The sequence below is a fragment of the Camelus ferus genome, chromosome 3 (assembly GCF_009834535.1).
Source record: "Camelus ferus isolate YT-003-E chromosome 3, BCGSAC_Cfer_1.0, whole genome shotgun sequence".
NCBI classification, from domain to species: domain Eukaryota; kingdom Metazoa; phylum Chordata; class Mammalia; order Artiodactyla; family Camelidae; genus Camelus; species Camelus ferus.
In genome coordinates this window covers 79,241,780-79,265,978 of record NC_045698.1, presented here as the reverse complement: position 1 = coordinate 79,265,978, position 24,199 = coordinate 79,241,780, and the positions used below count along the sequence as shown (strand labels likewise).

The 24,199-nt window shown below is 41.7% G+C and overlaps 1 protein-coding gene and 1 pseudogene across 2 annotated transcripts in view; one reads left to right on the top strand and one right to left on the bottom strand.

The window, feature by feature from the left end:
- Positions 1-7,252: 7,252 nt before the first annotated feature.
- Positions 7,253-24,199, top strand: part of CCDC112 (coiled-coil domain containing 112) — a 116,425-nt gene continuing 99,478 nt past the window's right edge. Inside the window, exons 1-4 of one of the 2 annotated variants that reach the window (XM_032476528.1) lie at positions 7,253-7,358; positions 14,511-14,623; positions 20,311-20,867; positions 22,057-22,128. The gene's annotated coding sequence lies outside the window, so the exon portion shown is untranslated. Of the gene's footprint in view, positions 7,359-14,494; positions 14,624-20,310; positions 20,868-22,056; positions 22,129-24,199 lie in introns of those variants that run through there. The other variant, XM_032476529.1, reaches the window with a different exon arrangement.
- On the bottom strand, positions 19,912-20,613 carry LOC102512019 (annotated as a pseudogene).

Genomic DNA, 24,199 nt, shown 5'->3' with positions numbered 1-24,199 from the left:
CCCGTTTTTAGTACCTAAGTAAGATGGTTCTCCAGGACGTTAATCCTCCATCTTCTTGGTTTACTGGCTTTCTAAATAAAGTCATTATTCCTTGCCCCAACACCTGGTCTCCTGATTTATTGGCCTGTCATGTGGCGAGCAGAACGAGTTTGGACTCAGTAATATTAGGAATTCAGGAGGTGGTTGGGAAAGTGTGCTCTAGGAAAGAGTCTCTGTGTACTGGAGTGGTTGAGAAAGGCTTTCTAGAGAAAGTAACGCTTTAAATAATGGGTCAACCATAAAGTGATGAAAACCACTACTGTTGTCTAAGTTTATGTACAGCCCAGAGTATCTAGAAGTCTGATCATGGCTCTGCCTCAGATTCCATTTATGTCATCAGGAGTATGTTTCCTGGCCCAGAATATGCCAGTGTTCATAGCCCTCTGCCCTATAGGTGTGTTTTGATGAGTAACTGATAGTAAACATCCTGGGCAAATTTGGTGGTGCTGTTGCTAAAGACTTAAAAATGTCAGTCAATTAAATATAGAGACAGGCACCAGTGGGTTGTAGAGACATAAAATAACAGTGATGGAAAGCTCAGGTATGCTTGAGGTACCTTCCAGAATCAGCAAGTGGATTCAGGAGGAATGTTTCTTCTTGTGTATTCTAGTTACAAGTTGAATATAAAACGGTGGAAATAATTGAAGACCAATTATTCAGTTCCTCATGTGTGGTTAGCCCTAAGCTGGGTAACATTAGAGGAATTTAAAACATCATTAGCAAGAGTGTTGTTTTGGTGATTTCGGGGAACAAAGACCTGAACTGGAAGCTATAATCCTCAGGAGTATGGTTGGTTGTTGCAAACTTCTTGATGCGGGAATCCTTTGCTCTTGCAGCTGTTTACATAGGTCAGGTCATGATGTTCCTGTAAACCTCCGACAAAACACATGTTATTCTCTGTTGTGCAACTTTTTATCTCTATATGAATGGAAAATTGTTATACCCTTAAAGGTCAGAGCCTTGAGAATGGGTTGTCCTGTACATTTCAGGCTATAGGCAACATTCTTTCACAAAAGGTGCAGAACCATTATGACTAAGGAAACGGAGCACAGGGTTCGAGTTGAAGGAACAACAGATCTAGTATGGAATCAGATTTGTTCTTCCCTATTACAGAATGAAAGGCTTCCCTACTTTGATAATCTCTCTCCCTATTAAGTCTCAGCCTTACCTTTCTATATGCAACAATTTTTAAAAGAAAATTTGGGTATCAGCTAACAGTCCAGAAGATTGGGAGGAGGAAGGAAGGGGACTTCTTACCGTATCTCACTGGAACTACTTATCTGGTCTTGAAGGGAGACTGATTTGTCCTCTTGATCCTAAAAGCAAGCATAGCTGAGTCTCTCTCCACCTGAAGCACAACAGGTTTTCCCAGATGGGTTGACTTTTCACAGCTGGAAGAATACTCAGGTTCACAGAAATGGTCAGCATCCTCTGAATCACCACAGTGCAGAGATGAAGACGCACAGTGGAGTCTTTTTTTGGTGGCTTTGCTTAGAGTCAAATCTCACCAAGACAGAGGATAATTTCCTGAGGACATGCAAAAACTTTGCCATAGCTTGTAAACAAAATTCCAAAGGAAGAATTCCAAGACATTCTGAACATGGTGTTTATGCCACTCCTTCAGACATTTGTCTTATTTGAAAAAGGACAGCTCGTTGTTTAGGAATTAGATTTCACATGTATTTAAAGAAAAATACTGCAGACTGTTTAAAGGTATCGTGCTTTACGTATAAAATGTTGTTTAGCTTAGTTGACATTTCCTAATCTTCTTTGTGTTGGGCATAATGAGTAAGCAAGCAGCAGGAATTCGCAGTGGAAAAGGAAGAGCTTGTATTTGTTTTCCACATTTGGGTTTATGACCTTGCCTCTTTTTCTTCCTTTCTTTCTTTTTTTTAAGCCTTCTTAAAAAACAACTGAAAATCCCAAGTCTTTAGAGAGGGTTAGAAGGCCAAGGAACAGCCTTGGTCTAAGGCGAAAGAGCAGTACACAAGGAGTCAGGAGAGCTGGGGTCTAGGTCCCCACTGGCCACTGGCCACTGGCCACCGGGAACTTGGTCCATGTCCCTCAAGCTGTCCCTCTGCCTTGATCTGCTCATAAGTGCCATGATAAGCTGGGCTGGGTCAATCTTCAGGCCCTTCCAGCACTACTGTTTGTTTGAAAGATTTTCCTCTGAGAATTCTAGAGCCCTTACATAACTCACAAGGCTTCAAGTCCATTTAGGGAAGCACAGGAGCCTCAGCTGTGCTCTCATCACATAGAACCAGTAAAGCTCAGAAAGGCATTTCGGCCAAAGGTAGTATGGAAACAGTGCGTCCAGACACAGACTGGGAAGAGCTAAGACAATCCATCATCCTGACGATGCAGGCATTGGAGTGGGGCTGCTGTCCAGCTTGGGGCTTGATAGGGAAAACTGGCTTCTGGTTAGAATCCTAGTGTAGTGAATAGGTGTGGAGAGACACCTAAAGCCAAGGGTGGGCCAGCCCTGCCGCAAACATTGTCTGTCTGACCTTGGCCAAGTCACTTGCCTCTCTGGAATGCTGTTTCTTTATAGGTCTGATGTGAGGGTAATAAGATCAGCCCTGCCTTGCTCAGCAGCTTGTGGTAAGGTCAAAATACATGTGGGAGTAAAAGGAGAAATGTGATCAGCTTTTAATGGGGTTTCTGCCCCTGCGCCTGGCCTAGGAAAGAAGCAGGGCTGGGGGATTTAAGCACAGGGATGAAAGGGGGCAGTCTGGGCTGAGGGAGGGGAGGTGAGATCAGGTAAAGAGCCGGATGGAAGAACAGGTGAGCACAGGGAACAGCTCTTACCCAGCAGCCAGCTTCAAGCTGGGGAAGTCAGCAGCTGCAATCACCCGTGTCCACATCCAAATGCCCTCTCTTAATGGATGATGTGGTCTTACTGCTGGAAATGTCTTGTACTGTTTCTTAGTTAATTTTTTTATTGAATTATAATTTATTTACATTGTTGTGTTAATTTCTGGTATATAGCATAGTGATTCAGTTATATATATACACACACACACATACATATATATATATATATATATACACACACACACATACATACATATGTAGTAAACTTCTTTTCATAATCTTTCTCATTATAGGCCATTACAAGGTACTGAATATAGTTTCCTGAGCTCTACAGTAGGACTTTGTTATTTACCTATTTTATATATTGTAGTTGGTATCTGCAAATTCCAAAATCCCAGTTTATCCCTCCCACCCTTTCCCTCACAGTAACCATGTTTGTTTTCTATGTCTGTGAGTCTGTCTCTGTTTTGTAAATAAGTTCATCTGTGTCCTTTTCTTCTGTTCCACTATATATTCTAAACAGAAAATGTCTGGCTGTGGGACTGCAGGGGCCGATACCCTGATTCCCCAGCCTAAGGTTCCCTTTCCTTGAGAGACTTGTGAGAGCCCTGTCTAGGGGCTCCTGACATGCTGCACAAGAAGATGACACCCTGATCACTTCTCAGGAGGGGCCACCATAGACTAGTGAGGCAGTGACAGGGCGATGATAGAAACCAGGCCAAGTAACGGCAATAATGATAATCATAGTTACTGTTTTTGGAGCACCATGGTCCAGAAGCTGAGCTAAATGCTCTACATACATTTGCTTACTTAACCTTCACAGCTCCCCAGTGGGCTTGTTATATTATTGTACTCCAGTTTAGGGAGGTTAGGAGAGGTCAGGAGACCCTAAATCTCCTAGCCTATCTTCATGATAGAATTGACTTTGAACCCACTTTGTTAGGACTCTAAATCCTATTCTCAGTCATTGTGCTGTTCTGCTTCTGTTGAGTCCACAGACTGTTACCATGTCAGCCCAAAGCTGCCTGGACTTGAGCAGAATCCCAAAGTAAGAACTGAGTCAGTTCTGAGCAGTGAAGAGACCAAGACACAACAGTGATCCAAAATGGGCCTGATTTACTCCTTTTGGGGGGGTGGGCAAAGATAAAGTAAATAAAAACAGTAGTTCTGCCCTGGTCTAGGAAAAGTAAGATGCCCTAGAAGGGACAGAAACGATTTGTTGTTGACCGTTCCAGCTAGTGGTGTCCTGATGCCACCTTGTACGGGCTCACACTGCCTTCAAGAGATGCTCACACTATGCATCTCTTCCCAGCTCCACATTTAGTCAGGTTAGCTTCCTAGCAGGGACTTGGCGCAGGGGAGGAGTGCTAACAGCATAGAAAATGGCAAACGCTACAGATAGAGTTTGTTTCTCTGTAGAGCCTGTTGTTAAACATGTACCTGCGCTGATTCTAGCCACGTTTGTCTTTTTTTTTTTTTTCAATGAACTGTAGGTCCCTATAAAGAGTTGTGTCTGAAATGTGTCTAAAAGGAAGCCTTAATCCTACACATGCAGATATTGTGCATGGATTAGGGGAGCCATTCTATCATGGACAGGTAAAGACATTCACTGAAAGCTGCTTGGTAACTAAACATGCTGAAAACAATTGAATAAGGGGGATGAGACCTTGCTGCTGGTTCCAGTAGAGCATCTTGCTCTCAGAGCTGCCATCTGTGCTTGCAGAAGAAGAGGTCTGTGGTCAGCATTTCCTTTGTTAAGATCTGTTGGCTTGGACTGTGACAGCGAGACCACATGTCTGTATGAATGACCTTTTCCTTTTTGGCGTTTAAAAATAACCTACCAAAGATAACATGGATAAATGAATTGAAGCGGGGTGCTGAGCGGATTGATTTGAGAAAAATGTTTTGTCAGATCGCCTAACTTTTCACTGTCTGCCTTCACCAGATATGGCGCATATGTTATCTGTAGAGTCACCTCCCCTGATTTTCCGTGGAAATGGGAATTGACGATAGAATTGTTGCCTGATGCAAGTTCATGTGCCCGATGCACCATGGGGCTGAACAAACCAACATGTTGGGGTTTTGAGCAGAGAAAGGTTTATTGCAGGGCAGAGCAAGGAGAATGGGGTGGCTCATGCCCAGGAAAACTCTGAACTCCCTGAAGGGTTTCAGCAAAGCATATTTAAAGGCCAGGTAAGGGAGGGGGTCTCAGGGTGTGTGATCAGTTTGCACACAGTTCTCTGACTGGTTGATGTGGAGGTAACAGGGTGGTCCACACTATCAACCCCTAGGCACCAGGTCTGGGGCCATGAGCTCTCCATCATCAAGTAGTTAATTTCTTCCCTTTGGTGGTGGTTTTAAGCATCTGAAAAACTCAGGAAATATACCTGAGATACTGTGATCTGGGTACTTCAGAGAGGAGCTACAGCAGAGGGGGGAAGGTCTGTCCTAGGAAGACCCCACAGGGTCCTGCTCAGTTACAAAATAAAGAAGTAGAACCCACATGTCAGTTTTCCTATTATTTCCAGGGTCTCTTGAATTAAGCCTTTTTTTGTCTGAACTGGAGGAGAAGCATGCATTTCAGCTGTTCTCCCAGCTCCTTCCTTCCTCCCTCCACGTAAAGGCGCCTGGAGAGGTAGAAGTGTCTGCTAGACACTTACTCTGGCATCCTGTAACTACAGTTAGGAGGCAGTAGCTCCAGGCTCTCTCACTACGGTCCCTCCCTTCTGTGCCTAAGTAACTACCATCCGTGGGGCCTGCAGCACAGCCAGCCCTTGAAATGTGCTGTTCCAACTGCTTGAGGAGGGCTGGGTTTCAGGCCAGTTCAAGACCTTTGTTCTTTCCAAGAGTACTTGCTTTCTTGATCTGGATTTAGCAGGTAAAGGGATACCTTCCCTCAGATTCCCTAGTAAAGTAGCAGCCAGAGTGCTAGTAAAAATAACAAGAGATAAAATTAGCCACCCTGAGCAGCCAAGAGCTCGCCTGGCCTGACCTCGCAGGGGGAGCATGGGGCCAGCTGGGAGGTCCTGCCTGGCGTGGTCCCGCTTCTTCTGGGCTGCTCACCGGAGGGTCTTATGTAAGACTGGTCACAGCAGCCTGCCCTCCCTGCTGAGACAGTTCACCGGACACAGGATTAGCCAGCGAGAGCCAAGCTCTATTTCTGGAAGCCAGAAAGTTCAGCTGGAGGGTAGCCACTGAGAAGATACTGGTTTACACCACTAAAGGGAGTAGAGACAGAGACTCCTAAGGGGAAAATTATTTTAGGAGACCATTCTGAACAGATAAGCCAAGAATATTTGGGATCAGAGGAGGGGAAGAAAGCAGAGAGTGAACAAACTTGAAAAGTAACTTTCTTCCTCCTGCTATCCTGCCCTTCTTTGGCTACTGCACTGATTCTGCCCCAGGATTAAGTATAACTTATTCGATAAGCCTGCTGAAACGAGACTGTGTGATTTCATCTTTGCCACCAACCTAAACTTACGTTTGGACACATATTATACATAATACATTGTACAGTAAATTTTGATTATTCAACTTCCTAGAGAATCTCTGTTAGCTAAATAAATACCAGATCCCCACACTGGGCTGGACGTTTGCTATTATGTTCCGGTTGTGGGGAGGGGTGTTACTATCATGCATGCATTGATCTGTTTCACTGTCTCACTAGGCGATTAATTCCTTCAAGACAGAAGGAAATAGGAGGTATGGTGATAATGTGGCCAATTAAAGAGAAATTATCTGAACTCATGTCTTTGATGGTGGTGATGGTTGTGTGTGTGTGTGTGTTTTGGCAGAATGGGTGTGTAGAGTCTATTGGAACTGACAGTTTTGAAAGGGGGTAGGTCCAAAGCTGGGAAGGGGAGAACCAAGCTGCAATCCAGGAACAGAGATGAAAACTAGCAACCAAGGCAGGCTGAAAGCAGGGACACTGAGGCACATGGGCATGGAAAAATCCAGAAGGCAGAAACCAAATCAAGAAAGGGATATCTATCCTACAGCAGAAAAGGATAGAGAACATTAACCAGGAAACTGGGCTTTAATGAGACTCAGAACATTCCTGAGACCCCAAGGTTAGCAAAGAGAGTGCATGCAACCCAGGCCCAGACCCATCCTGCCTGAGCCAGAGGCAGGGGATTCTGTCACCCAAATACTTCAGTGCACCACTTAGTATCTGATATTATATATCCAGGTGAGCACCCAGCAGTTTTGGAGGACACTTTTGTGTACATATACACATTATTGAAGTATAGTCAGTTTACAAGGTTGTCAATTTCTGGTGTACAGCATGGAGGACACCTTTTGGAAACTGCTTTCACAGACAAGTTTTTGAATAAGACAAGAAAACAAATATCATGAGTTCTTTGTCAACGATTTTATTATTTTACTCTTTCTATTTAAGCAGAGGGTTACAAGGCCAAATCTGTGCCAGGTGGAGGATGGATGGGTGCCTGGGATGCCCGACGGAAGCCAGCACGGTGGGCCAGGAAGAGATGGCCCAAACAAAGGTGGGTGCCTGGGATGGGGGATGGAGGTTCAGGATGCAGAAAACGGAACAGATTTGACTACAAGTTGGACCACTGGATGCTATTTGAAATGCCTACAGGCCTTTATATGTGTTTAAAATTTTCCATAATAAATTTATTTTAATTGTAAGAAAACAAGAGACAGAGAGCTCCAGTAACTATGCTGGAAACCTACAAGTTAAAGAGACTTAAGCCTATCAACCAACTGCAATGCAGGGACCTTATTTGGATTTGTTGTTCAAGCAAGTTGTTCAAAAGCTTATAAGACTTGGAAAGTTGAACACTGACTTTCTGTATTAAGGAATTGTTATTTTTACATGCCATGATGGCATTGTGGTTTTTTTTTTTTAAAGAGTCTTTGTTTTTTAGAGATAAATGTTGATGTATTTATAGATGAAATCATATGACTGAAGTTTTCTCCAAAATATATGTGGGAGTGTGAAGAAGTTAGCTGAAACAAGACTGTCTCTGAGTTGAATTTTGTTAGTTAGATGATGGGCTCACGGGGACTCGTTACACACGGAGCTGAGGCTTTCCTGGTTGTGACAGCTGCCGGTGCCATGTGCCAGAAACTTTTCAGAGCCCCATGTCTGCTCCGCTCGTATCAGTGAATGTTCCTATTGCTATAGGGTGAAGACATCCAAGTGCCCACTTTAATAGAGAGAGGAAACAGAACCACCAGAAGGTGGGAGTTGTAGAGGAGCTTTTTTGTTTGTTTAAAATATATCTATTCAGCTCTTTCTGCTAAAAATTGAAAAGAAGCAGCATTTTGGAACTTACCAAGACGAGTAACAGTGTGTGGGAGAAGCTGCTTGCCCCCTTCTCTTTTTCTTCCTTAGAAGCTGAACCTTCATTGTTTGACCGATTTCATTGCTGCCCAAATATTTCCCAGCGTTTTTACTAAGAGGTGTGCCGTGTGATTTAGTTCTGGTCAATGAGATGTCGGCAGAAATGTTATGCGGGGCTTGCTGGGAGCCGATTCATCTAGGAGGTGTGTTCGTCTCTTCCCTCTCTTTTTTCTGTGGCCTGGAATGCAGTTGTGAGGTGTAGAGGTGCCGCAGCTACGCTGGACCACTGAGGATGGAAGTCACACACCTTGTGCGGCAGAACAGAAAGAAAGAAGGAGTCTAGGTCTCTGATGACTCTGAACTGCCTGTCTCTGGACTTACTTTACAAAGTGAAAATAAACCTTCATATGGTTAAGCCAAAAATCACTCTAGGTTTTTCATTAGATGCAAAGAGCTGAAATGCTAATTAATACAGGTAACTGATTGCTTATTGTTAATAAATAAAGCACTAATCAAAAGTAAAATTGTATAGAGCCACTGACTCAGCAATTCCAGTCAGGATTTCACCCTGTAGGTACATACCAAGAAATAGTACTGTTTGCAAGAGCAAACACTGCAGACAACTTGAACATTCATGGGTGGGGACTAGTTACACAAAGCCTTCAGTGGGATATCAGGCAGCCATTCTAAGAATGAGATCTGTCCATGTTCCCATGAAAGAGCCCCAGGTCCTATAATTCACTAAAAATGAGTAACTTACAAAGAGGCATGTGTAGTTTGATCTCTTTTGTATAAATTATATCATATAAATATAACTTGTATATATGTAATTATACAACATATGTTATCATCTATATTTATTATAGCTCATTACACCATATATATGAATTATATATAATTATATATATTTATATTTATTATACCATATATGTGAATTTATATTATATATAATATATAATTATATAAATTATATATTATATAATACATTATATATGTATATATAAACATATATTTTTTTCTTCCCCTAGAAGGAAATAAAACCCTGCTAACTGAAGGAAGGAAGAGAGGGCCAGGGAGTTGGTGTGGAGAGAGGCTTTAATTTGTCATTGTATACATTTTTTGTACAGACTGAATTTTCTCTCTACAGTCTGTCTTTATATTAACAAAAGAATTACTTCCAATAGCACACATTTCCTCCAAGCCTAATTTTATAAATTAATAGCACACAGAGTTTTCATTCATTACAGTTTCTTCAGTATCATTATACTAATATTTAAGGTGCAGTCTGATTTCAGTCTGTACTGATTTAAATGGTTATAATAAGGTATTATTGCCCCCCATCTCCGATCACTGTCCTCCTCTGCCTCTCCCTCCCCTTCTCTTTGACTCCCACTCCTCATTCTCCTCTGCTTCTCCCACTCTCCTCCTCCCATAAATGAGCCATATTACTGACTCTTTGGGGACCTAGTCTTCCCAGGATGCATGCAGAGGATCAGGGGAGACCAGAACCCAGGAAAGCATCTCCCCAGGAATGGATGAACTAGCTAGGGACTCCATCCTCCAGTGCTGGGGCAGAAACTGATGCTCTGCCTGAACGCACAGTCCTGGGAACACAGTGGCCTCCAAATAGTTTTCACCAGGTTGTTTACTTCTTGCAGATGAATGAGGACACATGTGCTCCTACAGGAGTTGGCACATGTCCAGGAGCTTATTTACTCTGACTTCAAATGAAGACAAAGGTTTATTTTGACTCTTTCCTGCAGCATCAGAGCTCTGCTTACAAGAGCAGGATGGGAACACAGCAGGATGATGGCAGTAAGACAGCCGTGTGCCATGAGGCAGATGGCAGAAGACGTGACATTTGTTTCCAAAGGATCTCAAGGCCCTATGAAGCTCACAAGAGCAGCTCAATTGGTGTTCCAATTTTAGGACAGTTATTTCTATGGGAAGTAACCTTACTTGCTGACTGACTACTTCAATAATAAAATCTGAACCTTGCTTGGCAACCCCGAGAACCAGAAAGGACTGCTGTAGAATGACCAAGAAGACTCTGTCTATGGAGTGACAAGTTCCAGGGTTGCTTCAGAGATGGATTCTCACATAGATTAATATGTGTTGATAAAGTCTGAGAGATGAAGGGAGGAATATGTGGGAAATACGGGATCTAGGAATTTGTCACTTAACCAGGTGTGTTAGTCCCAACTATTTTGGTTATGAAATACATGCCCAACTTAAACTGGCTTAAAAAAACTTGGGATTTATTGGTCCATATGACTGGAAAGTTTGGTGAGTGATTTCAGGTACAGTTAGACCCAGGGCTTTAAACGATACATGAAGGACATTGTCGCTACCTCCCCCTCAGCCCTGCTTTTGTCTGTTAGTTTCATTCATAGTCAGGCATTCCCTCCAGGGTGTAAAAGATGGTTACCAGGGTTTCCATCTGCCAGTTTAGAAATCCCAGTATCAGACACTTTTTTTCTCTATAGTTTCAACAATGTCAGGGCTGATGTTCACTGGCCTGGTTTGGGGTGCATGCCCATCTCTGAACCAATCACTGCCCCTGTGATCTTCCAGGCCCAGACCTGGTACCCAGGCCTGGAGCCAGAGTCACAACTAGACTGGGGAGTGGGATGGGGTGGGGTACCAGGGGCATTTCAAAGGAAAATTACTATGTTATTATCAGATGCAGGAGAAGATAATTGACAGGTAGTTAAATATCGACTACTTGGGTATAGACTTCCAAGCTTCAAGTTTTTTCCAGTAGTAAATGAAAAAGAGAAGGGGGACTACCAATATACCCCCAGTATATGATGCTTCTTGAAATGTTATAGATTAGAGGCTCCCAGACTACAACCAAGGCTTTGGGGCTTACTCTAGAGTGTTTGGGTTTCTTGTGTTCTCCCAAGTATTGGGGTTGAAAAGAGATTGGGACTAGAAAATACATACATACTCTTAGAGATATTCTGCAGGCCTGGATGGATTCTTGATCTAGGATTTCCCTTAGAAAGGTAAAATAATTCAAAAGTTTCCCTAGGGGCTTTATAAGTCCTCCCTCTAGACCTAAGGAGCCAGCCTAATTAATTTTTTTGTCCCATTATTGCCTCTGTTTACAAATTTTCAGAGCAGTGAGTAAATGGAGAGCTGGACCCACAGTCAGGATTCCTGCCCCTAAATCAGGGGTGCTGGTCTCTGCTCTGCTGTGGGTGGGCAGAAGGAGCAGTAAAGAACATTGGGGCCACCTTCCAGAATTGGGATGTGTGAAAAGAAATCTCTGCAAGACTGAGAAATGTTGTCTTTCACAACACACAGATTGAGTGGCGTCTACAGAGGCATGGAAAATGCTGAATCAGAACACAAATGATGTGAACAGACCAAGCCAGCAGAGAAAAATGTAGCGCTCCCAGCCCCTTTCACCATTTCTGAACGTGAGGACTGCGTAAAGACAAGTAGCTCACCTTGGAAACTGACAACAGCCCGTTTCTTTTTTCTTACGGGGAAGAGAATATTCTAGAACTCTTCCTACAGGAAAGGCCATCAGGCATAGACCTATTTCCAAACAAACATTATTAGTTAGGAGTGGTAGAGTTTAGAAATGTGAAGAAAGAAGAGAAAAGAGTCAATCTTGGCCATAGGAAAAGCTCAGGTGATGGCTGGTATTCATCTGTTCTCAAAATCCGACTGGGAAGTAACTCGTGGGGAAGGCGCCAGCCACAGGCCCGTCAGAGTTAGATTCCACCTCTAAGCATGCTGGGAAATCTTCACAGGGCTTCTGGTCATTTCTAACTCCTTTCACTGAGGAAGGTTCAGAAAGTTCAGGTTAGACAAACTGCTTCCTTCTCAGTTCAGGAGCATGATCCAAAGAGGAAACAAAATCTGGAAATGTCAACAAAAGTTACTCAGTTTACCTCTCACCCCTACTTCTTCACCTACAACTTCTGGAAAGGGCCATCCTACCCACCATGTGACTGGACCAGGAATGACCCCTAACCAAGCCAGGAACCAATGAAATTACTCTGTAGAGATTCTGAGCTTGGAGACATAAATAGAATTACCAACATGGTTAAGGAACATAAGGAAACAAATATGTGGAATGTAAGCTGAGGCACCAGGGCGACCACTTGCTGCATGCAGGACCCTGAACCTAAGTGACACAAGCACTTTTCTGCTTTAGACCCACTGTTTCATGTGTGTGAACCCCCTCCCTCCCCAGGCATTGGAGCCTGTAACCCCCGAACTACAGTGAGGGAGCTCAGCTCTGGCTGTGGAGGGCTTCAGAGGGGCCCCGGTTCCTGCCCCTAGTGAGGTCTAATTTGTTAGTCATCCTGAATTCCCAAGACTTTTTCATAGCTAGAGTCAGCACTGTCCCTTCTCCCTGCTGCCCCCACATAATACACAACTTATCTGAGCAAATCTGAGTGGGTTTCAGAGCCAGATGCCAAACAATTTCTGAGAATTAACCTGGCAAAGGAAAGATGCCGGGGGAAGGGAACTTGATTGTGTGGCACTTCATTTCCATGCCATTGCCTTGAGCCCTTGGCCCCTCTAAAAAGGTCCTTCATGCACCTCCTTGGCGGACTCAGAACCCCTGTTAATGTGGACTCTTTCAGGCTTCATCCCACCCACAGCATCTGGGCATAGCTAACTATATCATAGGAGACATCAAGCTATAAATGATTTACTTTTTTTTTTTTTGGTCCCCACATTCTTGCTCAAGTTGTCAACTTGTATACTTAGGAGGTAATTTTAAATGCTTGCTTATTTTTTGCTGAATTTTGGTGACCTCACTCATTGGGTCTGTTCATAGCTGCCAGGAGAGGAAAGGGTCCTCACCCTCGACACACAGAGACCTGGGTGTTTCCAGGATCTTGCCCAAGGGAGTGGGTGTGCAGCCTGTTTTAAAGCCATCCTGCGGTACTTTGCTCTTTTCTGTGAGTCAGAGTCATGTGCTTTCTAAAATAGGTGTGAGTGTGGGCAGGGCAGTCCAAACACAATACAACTCTTCAAGTTTATTCCCAGGGAGAGTGTGACCCCATCATCCACAGCCTCAGTGATGCTCTTTTTGGCTATGGTAAGGGTCGGAGTGAGCATGCAAACCCAGTGAGTTGACTGGTTCAGCTGGTGATCCACACTTACAGCTGCCTGCTGTGTCTTTAGGGAGATGGGGGCCAAGTGGAGTTTACCAGAAATATCTGGACATGAGGCAGGCACATACTTGTGGCTGGGGTTCTTCATAACCTGTACAGAACATGTGGTTCCCTAAGAATGCACAAGCTCACTAATGCAGCCCAAGACTGAGGCATGTTAGGGATTTTCACTCTTTTAGAAGATGTGTTTGGAGATGAAGAACCCCTCCCCACCCCACACACTTGTATGAACATGTCCTCATGATGTTCACATGGACTTTTATCCTATAGCTCATGCTGATAGGGGACAAATGGCTAAGTTCTCAATCTACCCAAGGCCCTTATGCTCAGCTGGATGTTCAACTTTAGATCATTGAAAGGATCATCACATGACTGTCAGCATTTGCACGTGAGACCTGAGGAAGGAAGCTTTCTGACTTGAAAAGGCCATGTGGTGATTAGCAGACTCCAGGCACTCTGTAACACATCAAAGCACACAATGGACACCTTTTCTGCAGTGCAAAGAGAAGGAGAAGTAATTATTTAGAAACATTGCAAAATACCAGTGCAAGAAAAGCTAGGAACTTCCAAGGACTTTGTGTGGCAAGTGCCTGTTGTGTCAGAGAAAACTTTTAGAGATTATTCTGTAGGGGACGAGGAGGAAGGTTTGCTAGACTCATAAAAATACTTGCTTACCACCTGGCCTTGCCCTAGGCAGATATGTGGCAGAAGGGTATCCTTCAACTTCCCTTTCTGTACAGTTTTCTTGACCTCTCTCCTGGTTCCCACATCCCACCTCACCATTCATGCTGTAGGCAGCCATCACTCTCTCTGTCCTCTTATAGCCCTCATTTTTATCCTGGAATGAATATTAGTCACTGTGTAGGTCTTCTGAGATGATTTTAAGCCTTACTGTTAACTGTGAAGTAGAAGAATGTGTCGCCTCTTTTAGTGACCATCATTAGAAGACCAAGGGCCTGTGGGCAATAGGAGGGCTTTTGTACTTTCTTGAAACCACAGATCAAGGTTTCAGGCAAGCTCTGCTTAAGGCAAAGAAAATAGCATATTGACAGGAGACCGGAAGCATAAAGTCATCCAAACAGAAGGACAGTATCCTTGAAAGTGACTTAAATTGTTTTAAAGTATTGCTGCTTTTTGTTATTGTTATTTTTTGTTTGTTTTAATTCGGTTTTTTTGTTTTGTTTTGTTTTGTTTTGTTTCAGTTCGGTGTTTTTGAGAACTTGACATTTCCCTTCCCCGGTGCCCACAGCTGCAGGAGCATCATCGGCTAGCACGTGGCATCTTTTGGGTACTTGGGAGTCACTACAGCTTCCAGGTAAGATTTCAGCTCCTGAGAGCTGCATTTTGGGAAAATATTTTAAGTGACAAGGCAGCTAGTAACAAACTACAACTTCATTGAAAACTTTGCTATTAGACTGTAGTTGTTAGAGTCTGAATCTTACCTTGTCATTGCTTATAAAGTCTTCCTCTGAGCCCTAGCCCCCTATACATACAGGAGTGTCATCTGATTGCTTTATTACTTAAGTTTATTTACTTTTAGAGCCATATCATGGAGATTAAGAAAAGGAAGTTTCTAGGATTGTTAAACATTTTTTTTGACTCTTATTTTCTATTGAAGTGTAACTGATTTACAATGTTAGTTTCAGGTGTACAGCAAAACAATTCAGTTATTCATATGCATACTTTTTTAAAATTTCTTTTCCATTATAGCTTGTTATAAGAAATTAAATATAGTTCTCTGTGCTATACAATAGGTCCTTGTTTTTTTACTATTTTCTATACAGTAATATGTATCTATTAACCAAAACTTCTAATCTACCCCTCTGCCACCTTTCCCCCTTGGTAACTACAGTTTGTTTTCTATGTCTGTGAGCCTATTTCTGGTTTATAAATAAAATCTGTATCTTTTTTTTTTTAGATTCCACATATAAGCAACATCATATACTTGTCTTTCTCTATCTTACTATGATAATCTCTAGGTCCACCCATGGTGCCGCAAATGGCATCATTTCATTCTTTTTATGGCTAGGTAATATTCCTGTGTGTGTGTGTGTGTGTGTGTGTGTGTGTGTGTGTACCACATCTTCTTTAGGATTATTAAACTTGATAGAGATTTTTAACCAGTTCCCAAATGATTTATGAAGTGATCACATTTGGAGACACTGCATGCAATGTTTCCACCTGTTAGAGACTAATAAAAATGTTCATTCCAAATGGTAATGATGCCAGCAAGTGAGTCCTAGTGTTACTAGATGAAAATCCCATTAAGACTTCACTTGCTTCTAAGTAATTTACCTGGATCTCTTTACTTACCTGAGTTAATGGTTCTTATCAATGTCCCAGTGCTCAAGGGGTATAGGAGGCATTATTTTTCTTTTTTTATAAGAAGAAATAAAAATACTGAGAAGGCAGAACTAGAGCTCACTCCCTCTGAGTGTGAGTCTGTTCCTTTTTCTCCTGTCACAAGTCCATCACTTCTCTTGCCAGTATTTTCTAATTTCTTTCTTAGTTCTAAAGATTTTCTTCTAATTTATTCCACCCTCAAATCTGACATCCTGCCACATAACCAGTTTCCCAGCCTCCTCCCAGAGTCTTTCCAGTCAATGTCTAACCTTACTTCCTCTTTGTTTCTTTCGCCCATGATTTCTTCACTTACCCATAATCAGAATTCAGTGGGTGTTTCATCCATGGAACAGTGGCTCAGTGGGCTCTCTGATAAATTCCCAAGGCCTTACAGTTGGACAGTAGCCAAATTCTATATCCATGTGGCTTAACGCTCTCTTCTCTAAACACACATTCTGATTATCTACAAATAATCCTAACTGCTTTAGAGTCTAGCACCACCACCAGCAATTTTGAATATTTTTTCCAATCTCCTGACACAGTGAACATGTTCTCAGTTTGCTGAGAGTGGTGCTACCATGTTATGTTATTCAAAGTTCTCTTACACACATCCCCGATCTTCTTTTCTTCTTTCTAATACTTACTCCTCACCTGCACTCTCTTTAAACTCATTTTCATTCTGCATACCTCTTGTTTTACTATCTACTACCCCTTGCTGGAGAAGGCGTCACTGTAAATCTGGCCAGGTGGTCAGCCACGAAAAGTGTGCAAGGACCTCACAAGACCATGGGCCTGGGCCTGGATCATAGGCCTAATTAGAGAATAAGGACATCCCACAATTGCACATAAAGATGTTCCCTTTTCAGTTTACATAAGTTTATGTCAGTTACTAATAGAAAATTTAACTGCTTTTTAGAGCAATTAATTGTGTTTTGGATTAGTTTATCTTCAGAATCCATTTAATTGCCTTTTTCCCCCAGATTTTTAGTTAGAACTAAACAAAAGCTATTGTAGACCAGAAAACATCAAACAAGTATATTATTTTCTTCACAAGTCGGTTTCACAACCTGCATACTTGAAATGAGCATCATTAGCTGAGTTTAAAAACAGTAGAGATATCAGAGAACTTGACCCACTGGTCACAAAGAAAAGGTACTTATTTAAGTAAGCTGCTAAAACTCAGTAACAAGAATGACATTTGAAGTGGTGTTTGATAAATAACACAGATAAAATGAAAAATGTTAGTTATCCCTGGTGATGACTAATGATTAAATAATGATGAATATCCATTGCTTAAATATCTCCATGTATGGGAGAAAAAAAAGTATGACAAGGAGGTAGAGCATTTTGTGATGAACATTCTAGCTGGTGAGACTGTCAGGTGGTTCTGAGTCTCTGCTGAAAACTGTTTGGAAGTCTGGCCCTCTCAGAAGAAGTCAGCTGCACAACTTTAGGGTAGTGGTTTATAAAAGCCAGGGGGCTTTTAAAATACAACAAACATAGCAATGACCATGGCTCCCCACTCATGGTAATACAATCAAAATATCTGGGATGTCTAAGTTCTGTCTTAAATCTCCCAGCTGATTCTACTGTGTGGCTATATTTGAAAGCCAAAGCTCTAGGTTTAATGTCTAATGTTTTTCGTGGGTGGACAGGGAAATTTGGTTCCATTTCAGGGTGGTAGACTGAGTGTATCCTCCAGTTTCTTCATTCCTGCAACAAGGGCCTTAAAGGATGATCTTAAATAAGAAGTGAAACTGTCAGTGAACCAGAAACCAGGATAAATCCTAAAGTATGGGATGTAGACCGGGTTGATGCAAAACCAAAGCCTGATCTAGAATGGGCACTGAAGACTAGTGCCAAAGAGGTGAAAGAACACCAAGACTGCTCCATCCCCAAAGGTGGCAGACACCAGAAGCAGGAGGGTATCGAGAACAGTCAATACATGGGTCCTTGGGGCACTGCTGCAGGAGGGGCCAGTGACTCATCCTCCACTGATGCCCCTCTGTCTGCCCTTGAATCAAAGAGCAGTGACAAAGTGACAGCCTCCAGGTAGGAGTCATGGCCAGGGAGCCCAAATTAGACAGGCATGGCCATGGGTCACGAGGAGGGGAATGGGGCACCCAGACGTGAACAGCCCAGAGAGATCTCACCCAGTGATTTTTCCTTCTTCACTGTTCCTGAGTATGGACTGGAGGACAATTTAGACCAGCGATCTCCCCAAGAAGCTAACACTCACTGACAGAGAATGAAATCTTAGGGAGAATCTCAACCATACAGATGACAGAGTCAGCATTACCACACGTACGAGGAAGACCTCATCATCTACAAAAGATGACAAACTCAACAAAATGGATGAACTAACAGGCAAGCAAGATAAATAATAGAGCCAGCAAAGCAGGAACTGAGAATAAGCCTAAGTAGATTTTTCTGATACATGGGTGAGTATAGAGCAGTCACAAACAAACCAGCTACAAGAGGTCGCAGAGATTAAAATTTGGTCCTTATAATGAAAAACTGAATAAGCAGATGAAACTGATATTTTTCTGAAATTTAATTTTATTGTAATAGAGATTAATGTATGCCTTCTAACCTAGTGACTAGTGATAGTTCATAAGCTTAGTAGTCCACTTTTTTGAAATGCATATAACAGTATTCAAATAAGACATTATAGAAAGCATTTGGAAGAATGAAATGTTTTCTATAATCCTTTTAAAAGGCTTGGTCCTTTTTGAAAAATTGACCATGAGTGAAAAATAAAATCAAAAGAAAGAAATATAAATCCCTTCCCCAATACATATGGTTTATGTATTTTAAGTGCCTGGAGTAAAATAGGCCAAATTTTTCAAAGGGAGTTAGTAATAGCTTGTACAAGGACTTATTTCATTTGATTTAGCACCAACTAAAATAAGAGTAAATGTACCATTTAATATGTAGTCTGGTTTCTTCTCCACCTCTCATTTTGCCCCTCTACTCCTACCAGATCACAGTACATGAGCATACATTCTCCTAACCCCACCTAAAGAATCTAAAATAATTATTTAAACATGGCTGATCAGACTATGCACATTGGCAGGATTTTTTTTCCCCTTAAGACAGGTTGTTGGTGAATGGCAGCAGGTGTCAACTTTGATCAGGAATAAAGAACTCCACTTTCAACAAATGCAATTACTTTCCTGGTCCTTTCAAACTTGTAATATAAAGCCTTTTTATCGCTACATCCGTTTACTAATTATGACTGCTATTTTAGTCAAGGAAATTTCCCACCAGGCATGCCTGATCTATTTCCATTTCCTAATGACAAAGTAGTTGTATTCTATGTGGTGTCACGAGTTTTCATTTATTCATTCTTCTTTTTTTAATGCTTTGATTTGTTACTCATCAAAGCATATGGATCAAAAAGAGAACCGGCAAGTAGATCCTAAAGCACACATTTCTTAACCTGAGTAACGTCTGAAAACATAAGACAACAAATACATTTTGCATTAAAAAAATTCATTTAGTTTTGGTGCTTATACAAGAGCTTACATTATAATGTCAGTTTCTAACATAAGTTATATCCCTCAGTGAACCTGTATTTTCAAAAGGAAACAGGTCACATCAAAGTAATATTTTCCTAAGTGTTATATGATACATTTTTGTAGCAAATTGAAAATTCTGAATAAAGTGAAGGTATGTTTAACAATAAAATTAATATAACTTATACGGCCCCCTTACAGGTTTCCTAGTTTAAATGAAGCAATAAATTTGCTTTCTGCAAACCATCTGTAAATCCAGTTATTTTTATCTGGAATTTTATAGTGATAGCATCTCACAAAACCAAGTCCCCTGTGACAGAAATGTCTTTTTAGGCATCTGGCTATGCAAAAGCTTCTGATGAGATACTTTCTCCAAATTAGTATAATGTAATCTTTTACTTTTTCAGAAATGTCTGAAACCTTACCACGTATTCTTACTGAGCAAAAGTTAGATTACTACCCATTGCTCCTTTAATTTTGGTCTAAAAGAATTTTTTAAAGTTGAGACACCTCTGATGTTTTTGAATTGCACAGGTATAGAAGATAGATGTATAAAACACATTAGACACCTTCAAAAGACAAATATTAGTATCAAATATACATATTCTTGGCATATCCTTAATATCCAGGAAAAAAATCCATTAAAATAAAACTAAAATAACTTTCGAAGAATTCATACACGGTGGAGTCATAGAACAGGGAACTTCTAAATGAAAGAAAGAGATTCTACTCATCCTGCTAATCACAAGCATTTTTCCTCATGAGTAATTTGAGTTTTTTGGTGTATTTGTGGAACTTTTGTTTGCAAGAAGGCATGTATATAGGGCCAGATCTTGTTGGTTTCTGTTACAGAAAATGTTTCCAGCACTCCCTTTTTCTGGTAATATTTCAGGACTGGTTTTGTTTGGTCTTCGTAAGCCTTCAGTCTCTTGATAAGTGTCTCTGGTTTATCATCCACACGCTTAGTGAGAAGCTCTCCCGTCACATCATCCACACTGACCAACCGCTTTGGGAGGGTTAAGTTCGAGGTTGTACACGCGGCCACTGACTGCATGAATCCAGGGAACAGTGAAGCATTGATAGGTGACCTCAAAGGGCATGTTCAGGTCCATCATAATGTTTATCTGATAACTCTATTCAGGGCTTCAGCGTGTTAAAGTGTCCTGGGGAGACCACACAGCAGCCATCTATACTGGGTGAAATTTTTCTGCTCCTGGAGGATCAGCTGAGTCATGACTTCCTCTGGGATGAGCTTTCCCTGATTCATGAAGACCTTGGCCAGCACACCAATTTCAGTGTCCATGAACACGTTGTCTCAGAGCAAGTCCCCGCTGGAGAACTTCTTCAGCTGGAAGTATCTGATAATGCACAACGCCAGGGTGGACTTGCCCAGGCCCGGGGCTCCCATGATCACTGCACGCAGGAGCTGCCAACACGCCCCCATGGCTGCTGAGGGAGGCCATGCGGACAGTTGGCGCCGCCCCTGCCCACCCCACCCCCACTGTTCGACCCTGGCTGCGCCTGCGCACGCACTCCTGAGGCCCCGAGGCTGGCGGCACCGCGAGGATACGCCGAGAGGCTGCAACCTACGGCGGAAATGTGTATTTAAAAATGGGCACAGCAAAAGAGCAAATTCTTCAGCTGAAAGATTGAGCCAAGGCGTTCTCCCACGTTGCAGTATAAAAGGCCGAGGAGATGGTAAGTATGAAAGGAAAATTAACAAAGTGTAGATTCAAAAGTTCCACCATTCACAGGAGGAAGAAGAGGGAGGATTATTTAAAGAAATAATTAAAGACAAGAGAAGAATTTCCCAGAATTAAAGAAGGTATAAGCCGCAGGAATAGACAGTGGAACAGTCCAGAACATCCAGAAGCAAATGTTGGTTAATGTGAGGAGGGAAGCCCCATAAAAAGACCAGCGGGACCCCTAGGCAGGGCCTGCTCTTCTCCCAGCACCGTCCAGTCCCCTGGCCCCGAGGCTCACTTTTTGCCTCTAAAGTGGCTAACTTACACCTAGAATGCTATTGGTTCCCTGATCTCACTTCTGATTGGTTATTTCCTTTACTCCTGATTGGTTATTACTCTCACTTCTGATTGGTTATTACTCTGACTCCTGATTGGCCCACTTCCCTAACTTCTGATTGGTCCATTTGTAGTACTTCATTTGCATGGAGTTCACTCCTGATTGGTCTATTTCTACAAAGCTTGTTCCTGGTTGGTCAACTTTTGTTATACTTTATTTACATATGATATTGGAAAGTGTAAAACTGGCAGCCTATAAAAGGCCTGTGTAAACCTACAAGCTGGGCCAGATTTTGAAGTGTTAAGGCCTCTGGGCTTGCTGGGGTAATAAACCTGAGTTCCCCAACTCTCTGAGTGCTGCTTGGTCTCTCCCCGGATCCAGGTTGCTGTCACAACTGAGCTGTAACAACCAGCTGTAACACATTTTTCCGCAACAAATGAACTAAGTAGATTTTTCATACTTCACTAGTAGGGTGTCCCCACAGTTAGCTTGGTAGGCAACTTGGCAGTGGCTATTCATTTTTTAAAAAATTACTTATCAGTATCTTCCTTAGACAAAAACTCTCAGGTGACAGGAAGGCACATATGGGATGTTAATTGAAGCCTTGTTTACAACAGGAAAAAATTGTTGACAATCTAAATGTTCACTAATGAGAGAATAGCTAAATGAGCCTTAGCCATACTAGGGAATATTATGCAGCAGCTGAAAAGACAGATTTCTGTGTGCTGACATGAAAAGATTTCTAAGACACTGCAAATGAAAAAAGTTGCAAACTGATACAATTTATGTTTAAATATACCCATTATGTGAACTGGAAAGCTGGATTTCCAGCACCAGAAAGACATGATTTGATTTTTTTTTTTAGGCCATTGCTGAATCCACAAGAATGGAAGCAGGGGGAGCTGTTAGAAGGCTATTTCAACCGACCAACAAAGAGGTGAGAAAGTACTAATTTAATTTTAACTTCTTAATTTTAAGTGAGATTGAGTATCTTTTCATTGATATATGGACCATTTGCACTTTATTTCCCTGTAGAATTTTTACACTGACAATTACTTGCTGATCACTCCCTTGGAAAAATACTTTAGGTTTAGTTTATTCCACAAGTGGTGAGCAGATCCTCAGCTTTGTCTTGGGTGATCCAAGTGCACTGGCTTAATGCAGCATCAGACCTTGGTCTTTTGGGGCTACTGCTAATTAGGGGCTGCTGAGCCACCAATCCTGCATCCACTTCATTCTCTAGCCATTCTTGAGCCACTTCATTTCTGAAAAAGGTCTGTAAAAATGATGTGAAGTGTTGTTCTCATTCTACAAACAAGAGAGAAAGCTACTTCCAGAACAAAGACCTTGGGAGTAGAAACCTAGTTTCTGTATTTGTATTTTGTGGCAGCAGAGTAGAAGTGCTGTTCTAATTTTTCAGACTTTTAAAAAGTGTTTCTGCTATGTTGGGTTTTTAAGTTAGTCATATAATCTCTTTTATTGTTGCTGTATTCAAAACAGTTATACTGAATACATAAGATGATTCAAAAGGTATGTGGATGTTTAATAGAAATTTAGCCCGTATCCTCCAGCAAAGGAAAAAAAAAGTCTTATAATTTGAAACAGCATTTTGCGTGATACTAATTGCTTTGCATAATAAAGCAGCACACTATGACTGTCTTTTAGGATAGCTAATTATATACACAAAAACCCATCCTGCCAAAGCCTTTCTATCCTACTGGATAGATTTAGACTTCTAGTATATTCAACCTTTAATTGAGATGTCTAATTTGGTACCAGACTCTGATCCTGGAATATCCCAGAGAGAGTATCTGCGGAGAGTGGGTGGAGTTCACTTGGCTGTAGGTATGAGTGGGAGAGGCTGCTGGTACGTGTCAGACTCTAAAGCACCCTGAGTCACTTGTGGTTCCTGAGATGACATTGCCCCTTCTTCCTTTTCCAGACTGATGTCGAATAAGCCATTTGAGGCAAATGGTTATAAAACTTACTCTTTTATTTAAGAGTAATTGATTTGATTTGATGAATACTTGCTAGGAACTTTACTGTGCCTTTTGGGTAGTTATAGATTGCCTTAACTATAAGTGATATTCCTTGCCATTAATGAATGATTTGAAAACAGATCATTCTTTTTCTGGGGGTTGGGGGGTAATTAGGTTTATTCATTTAGTTAGTTATTTTAATAGAGATACTGAGGATTGAACCCAGGACCTCTTCTATGCTAAGCTTATCACTGAACTATACCCTCCCCAACTAAAACTTATTCTTAATAGCATCTGATAAGAGATTCTTTGACCAAATACATACAAACCAGTAGTAGCCAAGTAATATCAGGCAATACATTTGATTTCATTTAGCAAAAAGCATCCAGTGCCAATCAGATGTGATCGTGGAAGTGTATGTAAGCTTTCTAGGTATTTTTCACAGTAGTGGAAGCCAGATGGCAATAGCAGTAAAAGAAAAACAGCAGGGGCTCCTCCAATCATGCCTGTTTTTACAGTACTAATCATTTTGGGGTTGAAGTTTTTAAGAAAATTTACTGTCCATTTTCTAGGGAGAGTTATCAGTTTAGGGCGTCCAAGGAGACAGTAGTTAAAAGCCCCAAGGAGGTTAAGAGGCTGCATAATCATTCATTCATTGATCCAACAAACTTTAATTGGACATTTATCTGTGTGACTAGTTGTTCTTAGCACAGGGGATGCAACCCCTGAGTGTCTGTGCTTGTGTCGAGACCTTGCAGTGGGTAGTATGGGCCAGTGTCTCCCAAGATGTGACAACTGCTTCTCTAGGGAATGTGAGATGATGTTGTGTTTGCAAAAGAATGTTCCCTTCTCCCACCTCTGGGTTTGCTAATTGTATTTTATTTTATTTTAAAATTATTTTATTATGAAAATTTCAGAGATATGTAAAATTAGAGAATGGTGCAGCCCCATATACTCATAATCTAGTTTCAACAATGATCGACATTTTGCTAATATTGTTCCATCTTATGTTTTTTTCTGGAGTATTTC